Source organism: Abramis brama (genome assembly GCF_963993115.1).
Source record: "Abramis brama genome assembly, chromosome: 4".
NCBI classification, from domain to species: domain Eukaryota; kingdom Metazoa; phylum Chordata; class Actinopteri; order Cypriniformes; family Leuciscidae; genus Abramis; species Abramis brama.
The window spans coordinates 7,945,439-7,959,938 of NC_139966.1; the positions used below are offsets into that span (position 1 = coordinate 7,945,439).

The 14,500-nt window shown below is 39.3% G+C and overlaps 1 protein-coding gene and 1 long non-coding RNA gene across 3 annotated transcripts in view; one reads left to right on the forward strand and one right to left on the reverse strand.

Annotated features, from left to right (window-relative positions):
- LOC311081602 (protein NLRC3-like) overlaps positions 1 to 14,500 on the reverse strand; it is a 649,618-nt gene that overhangs the window by 157,083 nt on the left and 478,035 nt on the right. The window lies entirely within an intron of this gene.
- LOC311082013 lies at positions 7,257 to 8,699 on the forward strand. Its single transcript, XR_014606084.1, has 3 exons — positions 7,257 to 7,421; positions 8,118 to 8,236; positions 8,371 to 8,699. It is a non-coding gene; the product is annotated as an uncharacterized lncRNA (long non-coding RNA).

Genomic DNA, 14,500 nt, shown 5'->3' on the forward strand with positions numbered 1-14,500 from the left:
CACAAATTGCACATGGACCAAAATGAAAAACTGGTCATGTTTTGAGTCACGCATGTCCTGGCAGTTCAGCAAGAAGGTTGTTGGCCATGCTACCATGCCTGTCAGAAACAACCTGACTATATATGAACAAGTGTATAGGTCCGTAGAATAGAGCCTCAACTGCAGAATATATTTATTGTGTTTACATCAGACATTTTTTCTTTTTGTAACAAATCCCAAGTTCTCAATCACTGGTTTCTATTGCTTTAATAGTTAAATGTAAATTACAAAAGCGTTAACTTTGTTTTAGCCTAATCAGTCATACATAATGACCCTGTGACATCTCTATAGATCAGCTGTTCTGGGCAATGGCATGTGGGATCAGGTGAGGGTGGACCACGGAAAGGAGTTCTACCTCACCTTGTTCATGCAAGAGATGCTCTCTGTTTCACCTGTCTAAATCATACATGTCTGTCCAAGCATCTTCTACTCCTTCAGAGAGGGTATTCTCCACACCTCTCCTGGCTACACAATAAGCCAGGAGAGGTCCCCGAAGTCTCCCAGAGAAAGCAGACATGTTGATTTTCCTTTAGAAAAATTGTTAATTTTTTTTGTTGCAAAAATTGCTAAATACTGTAATATATGTTGATTTTTTTTTTTACATTGCCAACCTGTAAATTCATTTGACAGTAAGTAATAAACACAAAAAGGATTGTTTCAGTTGAGTATTGTGCATTTTTCCTTACCACTATTTATTTATTAGTTGTTAAATAATTTTAATGGAACCGGAATCAGGAACTGGAATCATTAGGCGGAACCAGAACTGGAAAATTTCTTACGATTCCCAACCCTACTGGGCACCGACACAACAAAGAGAGGAGACCATATCTTCAAACACCATCAACCTCAGTATTATACTCTGATCATTCCCGCAGTTTGTCGTCATATGTCCACCTTGTTTTTGTGCAAACTTTGAAAGCCTTTATATCAAACCTTTGTCATCCACAGAACCATACTGTTGAACAAATGTGGCCCGAAATGAACAACAGGGTTAACTACCCTCTCAAAGAAGTCCTAGTGCAGATGGTGGACCAAGAAATTCTGGACATGAATGATGACGTGAAATATTGCGTCTCCAACTTGACCTGCCAGACAAGTCAAATAGTTTTAAGCCGTGTCGTACAGGCTTGGAATGGACACAGGATTGCTGGTACAGAAAGCCATATAATTGTCTTTGGGTTCCATGGTGGCCCCATGTGGGCAAGCCCAGATGGGCTGAAGGTGGGCTTCACATGGGCCCTAGCTAAAACCCACATGGGCAACCCAGGTTTCTCCCATCTGGGGCCCACACTAGCTGGCCTGTGTAAACCCCATGACCCCCCTCCCCCTAATTCTAGGGGAGGCTTTAACCATAGACGGTAAAAAATATGGACAAAGCGTCTGTGACGTCACCCATAGACTTTCTGAAGAACTGTTTTGAAGCTGTTTATGGGGGGTATGGGCGGCGCCATCTTGGAAAATCTTGGGAAATCCTAACCCCGCCCACCTTCTGGCCAGTCCATATATGGGTAAAGGACGCGTCACTCAGCTCGCTCTGCTACTCCGGTTATCTCTGTATATTTTAGGCAACGAAATATATTATAAAACACCATACTAACTCTTTTCGTTTTCATTTAAAGAAATCTTAAACATTATAGCCACACAAATGTGGTTCAGGCAACGCGTATTGATTATATTCACTGCATAAACGTTAGCCTATTTATAACAAAACAAAATATAAAACACAAACCTGCCTCCTTTCGTTTTAAATATAGGCTAATATAAAAATATTAAACATTTTAATATGGTCCAGGCAATATGTGCATTTGTACTAAACAACAGATTTTGCAGTAAACAACATTACAGATCATATTCGTTGTATTAAAATTTAAAATGACAAAACTCAACCCAGTCTCTTTTTGTTAAATTTCAGTTTTATCAATATTAGCCATTATAAAAGTACAAGTAAAAGGTAAAGTTACAAGAAGCTATACAAATAAAGCAAACAATTCAGTCAAACATACAAAGTCAGCGCTCGATCTAGTCTAACCATACAACGGTAAAGTTAAATAGCTTATAAAGTTATGAAACTTCCCCTCAGCCAAAACGATTGACCAGGGAACAAATTATAGATTTACGAGACCAAAAATCGCCCGTTAGATATACACAAGACGAATTATATCTCATGTTTAACCACTACAGAGACGCCAGAGTCAGCGGCAAACGTCAGAACGACTAGCCGAGGAAAGGCTGTTCCAGGCGGGGTACATGAACGCCGAGCGCCCGGTGATCGTCTGGATCTCACAACCTGGATAAAATTTTCATAAATCTTTAAATAAACCACAGATTTGAGCTTTAAACAACTACATTCTCGCCTGAAAAACTCTTAAAACTACATTTCATGATACAAAAACAGTAGTATTATATTTCAACTGTATTAAAAATTGGCGCTTCTTATGTTGTCATTCTCCTTGGCGCAGCCTATGCGCGTTATCAGCTGTCAATCAAGCTGTCAATCAAAGTTAACCACACCCTTATTTGTCATACATTTTATATCTAAATACGATCTAAACTAACGAGTTACAAAAAAATTCACCCCCCTCACAGTTGTCAGGCACTCGGAACCTATCGAAAAATACAATAAAAGTCCATGGGACCAACCTGTAAAAACATGAATTTATGCTGTGAAAACGGACATTTTAACATGGGGTCTATGGACATTTGCTCCCTTTTGGGACCTCCCTCTAGCGGATTTTCGATGTATTGCAGTTTTTCGCACTTCCGGGTAGATTAGAATGTTGCCGCTTGGCTTTAACATGTAAATGAAAATGCTGTGAGCTATACAAATGCAAATCAGGGCAGGGGGAGTTTTACCCCAGGTAACATTTTTCTAAAAGGTATTTACTTCATTCTAAGAAAATCTCTGGTATAAATAGATCAGGCTCAGTATAGCCTAATTATAGACTTAAATTTTAGCTTAACTTGATATATTTAATGAAAGTAGCTAGATTAGTTACTATGTGTCATTAGCAATGGCCAATGTTATGTAAAAAAGACAAAAAAACATTTATTTCAACAATTAATTTCAATCAGGCTTTGCCACAAAGGTAAAATGTGCATTCCATGCAAAGAGCATCACAATCTCCTAGAGCTCGAACAGAAGATTGTATTTGACTCATGCTGCATACACATACGCATTGACAAGCATTATGCCTACTGTACATATAGAGTTACAACTACGATTAGAGTTGTTTGCATAAAATGCACCGTGAACATTCACATGTTTGCCCTGTGATAGGCTACAATTTATCTCTATTGGCCTTATTCGCAAACACCGGAAGTAGCTAACCGCGGCCATATTGTTGACATGACACCTGTCCTGCCCCTAGCCGCACGCAGATTTGAGTTGAGGGGAGCAGTAGTCTAATGGCTTCATCTCGTCGGTATCAAGAGAAGATAAGCTTGATTGATGTGGACCCATATCAAATAGACCCAATAGCCTTAAGTAATTCGTCCTTATTGCCAGCCGTAACTTATCCGGATATTCAGAGCTGCCAACTCTCACGCATTCACCGTGAGACACGCTCTCACGCCACACATCCATTTTCTCACGCACAGAAAAATCGCGAAGCAAAGAGGACACGGAGACCGACAGACTAGACAGAGCAGGTTACTTGATATAAAAAAAAATCTCAGCTCTCAGATTCTGTCAATTTTATTACTAAATTCAAACAATAAATACCGTTTTGGCGCTTATAAATATGACGCGACAGATCCCTAGCGGCACGTGAACCGATCATCTCTAGTAAATAAAAACGAATGAACAATGTTGAAAGATACAGTACAACTTACCGAAATGTATATGCCTCATACATAATATCGACCAATCAATCAAACAAATGGGTCAATAAAACAGCTGGAGAACAATTATGTCACATAACATTTAACGTTACCCTCAGGAAAGCCATTTGATGAACATAATATAGCACGTTAGTTAGCTAGAAAAAAGAGCTATAGTAGAGAGTATTTTGCTAAATATGTGTACTATATTACATATTTATTATATTTTTACTAATATAATTAAATAAAGTTGTTATTATAATAAAAAAAACGCATTATATCTCTCTCTGTATGTTTACAACATTAGGTGAGTGTGCATCTTGTGTAGCCTACCTAATATTAAATCAAATCACAATAATTGAATTGAAATAATAAAAAAGCGTAGCTTACCAGAAATTGTACCATGTAAACATTGTAACATGTTGTCACTAAACGTAATAAAATTTAGTTACTAAAATGTTTTGACAATCACAATACACTTATTGTGATGCAATATTTTTTTTTTACATCCCCCCAATCCCCCCTAATGTGATAAAATGATGGGAACAGACTTTGCTGTGAGGCATATCCCTAACGTTACCTGTGGTAAAATTATGGGAACAGACTTTGCTGTGGGGAGTTGGCTGAAAGTTTAGCCTATATTTATCCTAGCAATTAAGCCACAAGTCTCTCCTGTGCTGGCTCAACTCCTCTGTCTCCTTCACTTCACATTTTCTGATAGTCGGTATCGCATAAACAGACATCCCAACCTGCCCAAAGTCATTTCCGGGGGTTCTGATTAATTCGGTTCGAGAGTAGAGATAAAATCCCGAGGCACACACGCACACTAGCACGTCTCTCGCTCCCTCTCTCTGCCGTGCGCGTGCTACGCTTGCGCGCTCTTGCTTCCGGGAGATTTTACCTGATTTGCGGGCATCAGGGAGCCGCTATCAATATGCGGGAGACTCCCGGAACTTCCGGGAGACTTGAGATGTCTGCATAAAACTAACTCCGGGGTTCTTATTGCTGTTGTTAGAACAGCCGTGTATTACACAACACACCATCGTGCTGTTTAAAAAAAAATAAAATACAGCGATAATACCATGGATAATACCGACGCTGCCTCGCTTGTCAATTGACAGACTGACAGTTGCTGTGGTTTCTATGTCAACAACATGGCCGCCGCGAACATAGATGACGTAGATCCAATAAGAACTATAAATACTATTTTCTCAATTCTGCGCAAATATTTTTACTTACTTAGATCAATTGACATGATGCTGATAATGACGACATTGTGTGTAAGTAACTTTTTTACTATTGTGGCCAACAGGGTTCTCAAGTTTTATCAAAAGCTTGGAGTGAGATCACATGCGGTTAGAGGAGGAGCCCTAATGGAGCCCCGCCCCCGCCTGTCCCCGCCCCCCAATAATTAACCAGCACAAATTGAAATTATAACAATTGGTAAATCTGATAAATGACAGAGCAATTCATCACATCAAATATATTATTTAATGTTATATTTCAAAATTACAAATATACAAAAATTACAAAAATATAACAAATTGCTCCAAACAGTTTGGAAAAACAAATCTTTTTGCATTTTTAATGTGTCTAGTCGAAATGGTATAATGATTTATTGTGTGGTGGGACAATTACATTAGAGTATTAAGTTGTGTGTTTGTGTTTGTGTGTGTGTGTGCACAAGAGCAGGGCTGGACTGGGACAAAAAATCGGCCCTGGCATTTTGGCCCAGACTGGCCCACTATATGATCATAAACACCACCCATCTTTGCACGCCCTTAAATATATGCATACTCCTATTCATTAAAACCACTAATGCCATGTAATGAGTGAGTATAGGAACGAGTGAGAGTTAACAGATGAAATAAGTAAAAATTTGACATTTATTAATACAGCTGAACTATACTCCACAGTGGTGAATCCAAAAAAACAAGCTATAAGCTGCATTGGCATAGCAATACCAGTGTTTCTCACAGGATTTTTGGTAAAACTGTGGTGGGTGGACCTCGGCCCTTCTAGGGGGGTTTAGGGGTATGCCCCCCCGTAAGAAAATTTTGTGCATTTTAATGTTAAATTCATCAATCTGGTGCACTTTGAGAGTTCAAAATTAAAAGCTCCAACCCATATTCAGTGTGCAAATTAAACAAAGAAAAATTCAAACCTCTTCTAGTACAGTGTCTATTTACATTACACCTACTACATAATAATAGTTATAATATTAATCCAATGACAGTAATTATCCATATTTTGTAAAACAAATGCACTAAAAAATAAAGGAAACTTTCATAATTAGTTTTGTACCAATTTCTATACTTGAAAGAGATAAGCACATGATCTTTTATTTTGACGCAAACTGCATCAAGCTTTTATTTTGGCGGAAAACATGGTTTACAAACGCCTCTCATTAAATTTCTAGTGAATTGCGGTAATCGTCAACTATGCAGATGTGGAAATGATCTGTAACTCGGTTATGGGTTCCTACACTCATGACATGGCCTAAGTGTTTTGAAAGTAGTTCTGCTTACCGCGGACTCAACACTTTCTCATCTCTCTCCTGATCCTCCTTACTATCCTCATCTGCCACAGGAGCTGATGAAGGTCAGAAAACATACTGTATATTTTGACACATTTTACAGTGTCTGCTTTAAGGGCCTGTTTCTATTGTTTCACGCTATTTCTCTGCACATTCCTTGCATTTCTTCTCCATCTCACTGACTATTTTGACAGATACACACTGCCACTGCTGCACGCTCGCTCACTCGTTTAAAGTTGTGATTGGCCCAGTCCAGTGTCAATCAAGAAAAGAACCAATGGGCCGCTGATCTACGTGTTTCATGGGCTGGTCTGTCAGGAAAAAAAAAAACTAACGCTGACTTTTTTTGACCAATGCATTACACCGGCACAAACCCAGTTCGTGCGATGTTGTTGGTTACCTAGTAACGAACGTACGGTGGCCGAGAATGTTCCGTCAACTTCCGTGTGTTCGCGCATCTATGTTGCCTAGTTACGAACGCAATCTGGCCGCGAGATACGTGCTGGCGGCAGGAAACTTCACTTTGTGTGCCTGCGCCTCGTACACAACGTTATATATAAAGCTTGCAGGACAACTTGGTTGGCATTGCCTTTTCAGCGTGAGAAATACACGGTGTGGCGTGTGAGCGTGTGAACTGGTTGAATTGCGTGTGTCTCACGGCCAATGCGTGAGACTTGAGAACCCTGGTGGCCAAGTAGTAGTGTAAATATACCTCGTTTCTATTTTGCATTAAAAATGTTTGTGGCCCCTTTAAGAAACCCCTCTCTTCTCTTGTGCTGGACGCGTGCGCGCGACCAGAGAAGCCATTTTTCACTGTTCAGGAGAGTTGTGCGCTGTTGTGCATTGATCGGATTTACTGTGTTATACGTTCTTCTTTCTTGGTAAATATTATTCCAATATCTTTAATATGCACAAATAAGTTGTGAAGCAGAGTTAAAAGAACATTTGATGTGTACATTTTTGTTTAAAGATTTATTTGGAGCGCATGTGTGACGAGTGAACCTCGTGGTGATCGGTAAAGGATTGGGTACGTTTCATGATTTATGGGGTAAAATACTGATGGCATGTTTATTTGATAAATCTGTTAATGAGTTTAATCTATATTCTGTGATTGTACAGTATAACTGTATGGTTTAATGCATATTTCTGGTTCTGTATGATTAATATGTGAAACGTGGGTTGTGGCTTTGTTAAAGTGCTTTTATTTCTCTTGTAACTTAGGCCTACCTCAGCCACTGCCCTATTCCAGTTTGTGTTAACGTATTTGATTATAACATATTTTGGTTAGGAGAAATCGATTTAAATCTGACCTGTTGCAGTGCATTACAGTATTCTGTGGATTTTGGCATTGATCCACTGGTTAAACTTTTTGTGACATTTGATTATATGTCATCTTCGAATTTACTGTAAACTGTTTCTACAATTTATTGTTTTTTTGTGTGTTTTTTTTTAACTAGTAAAATCTAATTTTTTCTTGTGAAATCTCTTCGAACTAGGCAAACGTTTTCTTAATCAGACTTTTATCTGTTTAATTGTGCTTCCATTGACCGCTGTCACTTATTTTAAACAGCAGTCAGAATAAAACCCCAATTTCAAAAAGCATAGTTTGCTTCCGGTGTGTATTTCTTCAATTTCACCCGGTTGAATCTTTTCTCCTTTATTGTTTAATTTTACTGTGACTTATGTTGTTCTTATTAATATCACTCATTTAATTTTTTTCCAGCTGCCTTTAAGACATATTACGAGACAGTAAGCAGGAGCTTCCGGTACAAACAACCAGATCTTGCATTGCAGGCGGAAGCTGTGGAGAATTCAGCTCGGAGTCGAGCGAGAAGAAAGAGGGTAAGATTTATTAGATTAGATTCGTTTTTGGTCAATGTGACTATTTTTCAGGTGCATTAATAGATGTGTGTTGTCCATACGCAGTGCATTGCGCAGTACTGATTGTCTTTATTGGTTTTTACTGCTGCTTGAAGCGAGACGGTGTGCTAGCTGAGGATGAGGTGGGCCTTCGGAAGTGCGCTACCCTACCATAGACCTCTGATGTCTGATGAGGAAGACGGCATCGTCGGCGGGGTGTCTGGATGGATTGTGCGACCTCCGTCCTTTCGCAGCCAGGAGCTCACCGAGCTCTGTGCCACGCTGCAGTCGAGATTAGAGGCAGCGCACCACAGACGTCTGCAAAATGGACCGAATTCAGACAGAATGCCGCTAGTTACCTGCAGCTCTGAAGCAGAAAACAGACACTTCACGGTGCTGTAGGATTTTGGGCTTCTCGTGAGCTTCCCATTTGTTGTGTGGGCAAATCTCCTATGCTTTGTACATATATGATATGATATTAGTTGTGTGTTTGTGCTAATAAAGCTCTTTCTTTGAATAAACAGCATGTCCCTGGCAAATTTTCCTTTCCTCAAATTCATTCATGTCCTTGATGATGGTAATAGTGTAGTCCATAGGATAACAATGACATGAATATACAACATAATATCTCATATATATATATTATATACAAATAATTTTATATTTTTATATAATTATTATAATTTTGGGGTGGGGTTTGAATTTATAATGACCCAGGGTGACCAATAGTAACAGATCTGCCAACCAATCACGAGTGATTTTTCTTGTTTAAATGTAGTGGTTTCAACCAATACCGAGTGAGGAAATTAAAGCCATTCTCTGGCAAGGCGCGGGCGCTGCTATTCATATGCAAATTAGAGCCATTAGCACCTCCGAGAGCTATCATTTATACACGCTAATATATAAAGTATACACTGACATTTCGATTAATTTTAAAGTTATGGGAAGAGCTTGTGTTGTTGTCGGTTGTAATGTCCGTTCACAAGACGACAAGGTAAGAAATCATACAACGTATTGTCTTTCTTTAGCTTTCCCGCCTGGAGGCAGAATCAAGGAAGCTATGTGTCTGATGTGACAAAGAGACGCCGGCTGTCTTGGATATCAGCCGTAAGATGTACAGACATCAAGTTTTCCAGCATCCCAAGATCGGTAAAAGCGTGTTCTAGACATTTTTATTTAGGTGAGTGTCAAAGTATTAGGGACATTCTACCAGCAACGTACAATTCCACTTCTAAATATCTTTGAGAAAAATAGATCTTATTCTTTAATCTGAGCATTGAGTCATATGGAAGACACTTTAAACTAAACTGGGAAATGCATATCGTGCCATCTTAGCATGTTTTTATTTTTGAATAAAATACATTTTTAAAAGCGTATTACACCTAAATTGTCAGGCCCTGTCACAGAGGGCTGTACTGTGTCTGTGTACAGTGTGTAATAGTTATCCATCCCTGACAAACCAACAGCCTTGCTATGCTGCAGCAGTGTGTCAAGCAGGGGTGACAACTCGTCAAGTTTAGCTAGGGGAATTTTCCTTATTTTGGCACGACTCCTTATGCCTGGGGCCTGTACCATGAAGGTAGCTTAACAAACTCGGGGTTACAGGATTAGTTTTGAGTTGACAAAACCAAACCGATGCAATCAGGCTTTATTGGTACCATGATGCAGCTCATCAACTTTCTCTGTCAACTCAGGCTTTGATCCTTAAGCTATGATTACTCCACGCGCGCGTGCACATAAAAGAGTGACGTCGACACTGAACAACCAATCGCGGGTAAAGCTAGAGCAATATATTTTTCCGCGGAGGAGCAAGAGATAATCATTCATAATTACGATTAATGTAAATATGTATTTCAAGCTCGAAACAATACGGTCTCTGCTGCCAAAGCAAGAGAAGACTGTTGGAGAAAGATTGCTGATTGTTAATGTGTAAGTTAAACAAATACATTCTATATTTATGTAAAATGATGTATGTATATATGTGTAGCCTATATGTGTAATATAGCCAATAGCCTATTTTTGTAATATATAAAAAATGTGCATGTATGTAGGCTACTAAGAAAGATTAACATTCATTGATTTTTAGATGCAACCCCAACTCCAAATGTTCTTGGCAGCAGATAAAGACAAAATATAAAAATATAATTCAAAGTGGTTATTTCAAGGAGTTAATTCAAAGAGTATTTACCACAACCTTTTATTACTTTTGTGAACATTTTATCACACTTGTTTGCAGCAAACAGAAATAAAGAATTAAATTCAGAAAACCAGAATATACTGGCGGAGGAGTTGGCTCTGAGTAGGCAATAAGGGATGGCTGATTATGGATGGGATTACAGGTGCTGTACAATCTGACCCTGGTGCTGGCTCCTCTAAGCAAGTAACACTGGGTACGTGTGCAATACATTACTACTTTTTTTTTAAGTTTTAAATATGGCTGACTGTATGTTCTGCAGGGAAATACAGTGTCCCTGTTGAAGCTAGCACACATTCACACACACAGACACACAGACACAGTCTCCCACACAGAGGTCAGTATGCAGCAGACAGAACACCAAACATAACCTGCTTTACAACAGTTATGCTTTACAGTGGCCTACTTTTATTTATTAGGGTGAAGTAAATGATGAAGACACTCTGTCTGTGTGTTCTCAGACAGTTGCTGATGTGAATGCACTGGGCTTTTTATTATGGCAAACATTTGAATGTGTGGCATAAAAAAGGGACTGGCCCTTACACATCTCTTTTGTAGGATTTTTCACAACCTGACCCAGAAACTGAGGCCTCTACCTCAATGGGCTTCAGAATAAATGTGTAAGGATTTAAAACCCTTGACATAAATTACAGTCAGTCCTGTGTTTGTAGGAAGTCAAGGAACTTTTTGTGATTTTGATGAGCCTCCAGAAAACTTGTAATGATCATGTTTGTGGTGGAATTATGTTTCAGGTGGAAACAGACTCAGTCAGGGCCCTGTACAAAAGGAGTCTCGAACTAGACTGCACACTAAAAGAGTCTCAAGCTAGACTGCACACTAAAGGAGACTTGAACTAGACTGCACACTAAAGGAGCTGACTGTGAGCTGAGGAGGCTCCAAACAAAATCAAACAGCTGGATAAAACTGATATATATATATATATATATATATATCTCTCTATCTCTCTCTCTATATATATATCTTATTTAACCAAGTAACACTTTAGTATGAATATTTATTAATGCAACTTTCTCTTGCTCTCTTTCTCTCTCCCATCCCACAAAACCAATAAAACAGTTTGAGACATATCTGCAGTTTCAATGTGCTTTTATTAAGTGTAATATTGTATGGTGATTGCATCTACATCTGCACCAGCTGGGTGGTCAAGTGTGATCGGGTCAGTTTCATCGGGGAGAAGCTGGTTTTGTGTTTCTCGCTCCTTTCTACTGGTGGCTATATTGTGCAGAATGGCACATGCAGCCACTATCTGTGATGCCCGCTCTGGTGACTCTGAAGCGCCGAACACAGTTGAAATGTGCCTTTAGGATGCCAAAGGTCATCGCTATCTTCACTCTGGTTTTACTGAGGGCCACACTGAAGCGGTGCTGTGGCCCTATCTGAGGGTTATGATAGGGGGTCATTGTGTAGGTTTTTCTATCTCAGTTCAAATTAACAGTGTTTTGTACTGTACCAAATTTAACTTGCTTTCCTCAAAGCGTTGACACCACAGACTCAAGGAAAATTTGTAAGACAAGCACTGGAGCCAGGCCATTTGGCATCCAAACTTGATCATATGTTCATGACCACAAGTCATCTGCAGATGAAATGTTTAGTAGATCATTGTTATATCTGTTAAAGTTACTATTAATTTAAAGATTCATCTCACAGAAAATAATCATCTCACATATTCACATCATCTCTACCTGAACATTAAGGCTGTGATAGGACTTCCTATTAACATAATCTGCCTCATGTTCCCCTAGAGCAGTGGAGATTGGAGCAATAGACTGCAATGACTTGGGAATCCTATCATAAGATTATCAGAAGAATAATAAAAAAGATTCAAAATAATTCTTAACATGTATTATATTGTATAGTACATTTGTGAAATTTGCTTTTTGAGAAAAAAAAAAGTGTTCATGTGATGTCACCCTATCAATATATCTTACCGGCAATTTTATAAAAGCCCTCTTTTATGGACATGGTCGATAAATGTCCGGGGAACACTATTAATGAAGCTTTTCATGTACTCCTGCAGAGCGAAGACCATCTTGCGAATGGTTCGACAAACATATGTTTTCCCCTAGCTTCTGTGCGTCACCCGCCGTGCAAGAATGTACCACTTGCACACACACACAAAAAAAAAAAAAAAACGCAACGCAACGCAATACAATTTGCGGTACAGTAAGTGCATGAATTCGACGTGTTAAATTCTTTATGTGAGGCTCAAGAAGTTCGCAAAGATAAGACATTCCTTCCGCGGAAAATCTGTATCTTTCATACAAGAAACTATCAGTTAAGGCAAGGGGATTTTGTCTGGCTAAAAACTATTTCTCTACGAAGTGCTCGTCAAACAATTTGCGCTGAGATGTCCACCGGATTTGGAAGAAAAGGTGAAGTCATTGCAACAGACACTTGGAATAAGTTACGTCACCTATAATGTTTCTTTGCTCTCAGCTAATTGGTCAAACTTCGGTCTGAGATCTTGAATCCAGAACATAACCTGCCCCGGAGCAGGTTAGCCGTGCAGCGTAAGATACCATGGCAACGAACACCGATTAAAGCCGAGCTACTTTCATAGTACCTAAAACCCAGGGTTGGCGGAAACTAAGCTGAAACATAGCTGGCTAGCCACCTAATCCGGCTTCATGGTACAGGCCCCTGGCACAGTGGAGGGTGCAAATTGCTGGGCAAAACCCAGTATGCTGGAACATCGGTGTCAGTTTTTTTTCCCACAAATCCGAAACGTAGCCTCCGCTTACATGGGTACATGTCTCCGCTCCTCCTGCCATACATGTGCAGTGTGCACACTCCACCTTTCCACTGCTGCTGATGATCACCCATGGCTTTAAAGGCGGTTCATTCAGTCGCTGAGAGTGCATGACCTTAACAAAGGCAAAAAAAAAAAAAAAGAAGTGAATATTGTAATGTTAATTTATTTTCTATGTAAACCTGCTATGTTTGCTTTTGCAACCGGAAGCGCTTATAGAAGCAGCAGCCGCTAACTCCTTCAAACTTCGCTAATGTTACACTTTGTCTGTTGTTTAAGGCTATATTTATTTATTTTTATCGTTATACAAGCTTGTGCTGTAGAATGACAAATAAACAACCTTGTCGCCGGTGTCGTAGTCTACAACTATGCTAAAAGAATGAAAGCCAGTAAAGTTACTTTCGTTCGGACGACAGTGTTTTAATCATAGATTTATTTATTTATTTTTAATTATCGGTATACAATCCTGTTTTGTATAATGACAAATAAACAACCCTTTAGGCCTAATACCATTGTAACGTTGCAGTTAAAGAGAAATGCTAAAAGAAAGAAAGCTGGTAACTTACCTTCCTTCGGACGACAGTGTTTTTCACCGTTGACAGGCTTAAAACTCTCCAGGTCATGTACCCAACCATTGGTAAACTGAACGTGGGCTTCCAGAGACTTATAATTGCGAAATTGCTCAGCGGTATAGGCACTGACAGCACAAACAAAATAAGTAAAAATATCAGGAAATGTGATGGGAGGTAAGGCGTCAGGGTCGCGGATCCACTGGTCTTTTGGGACTTCATAAGGATCGACATTTCTAATAAAGTTGATTTTTTCAACGTAGCGTTTCTTGGCGTCCGGTAGGAGTTTGTCTCTGTACAATCCACCTTGTTTTAAACTATTTTTAAGCATACTCAAATAAATAATTCATACAACCAGCATTGTGTGTTGCTCTATATAGTGTTGCTTGGTTTAATTCAGTAATACAATTAATTACGTTTTTATTTAAGTAAAATTTAAGACAATATGCTTTTGCACAGTGTTCCCTCACTGTCACAGACAGAATTAGTTTCTTTCCACCTCAAATGAGCCTGAAGTCCTTGTTGAGGGGTTGCCTGTCGGGCCTGTCTATTACCACTTGGAGACCGCCTTCTCGGCATCTTTACGGGTGATTTGGCTGATCATGGCGTTTTTCTTTAAGCCTCCTTCAAGAAACAAATAAAACGGTCACTTACTTCATACGTGCTAACACAACACTCAGCCAGGACTGTAAAGACAACTATAACAGCCACGA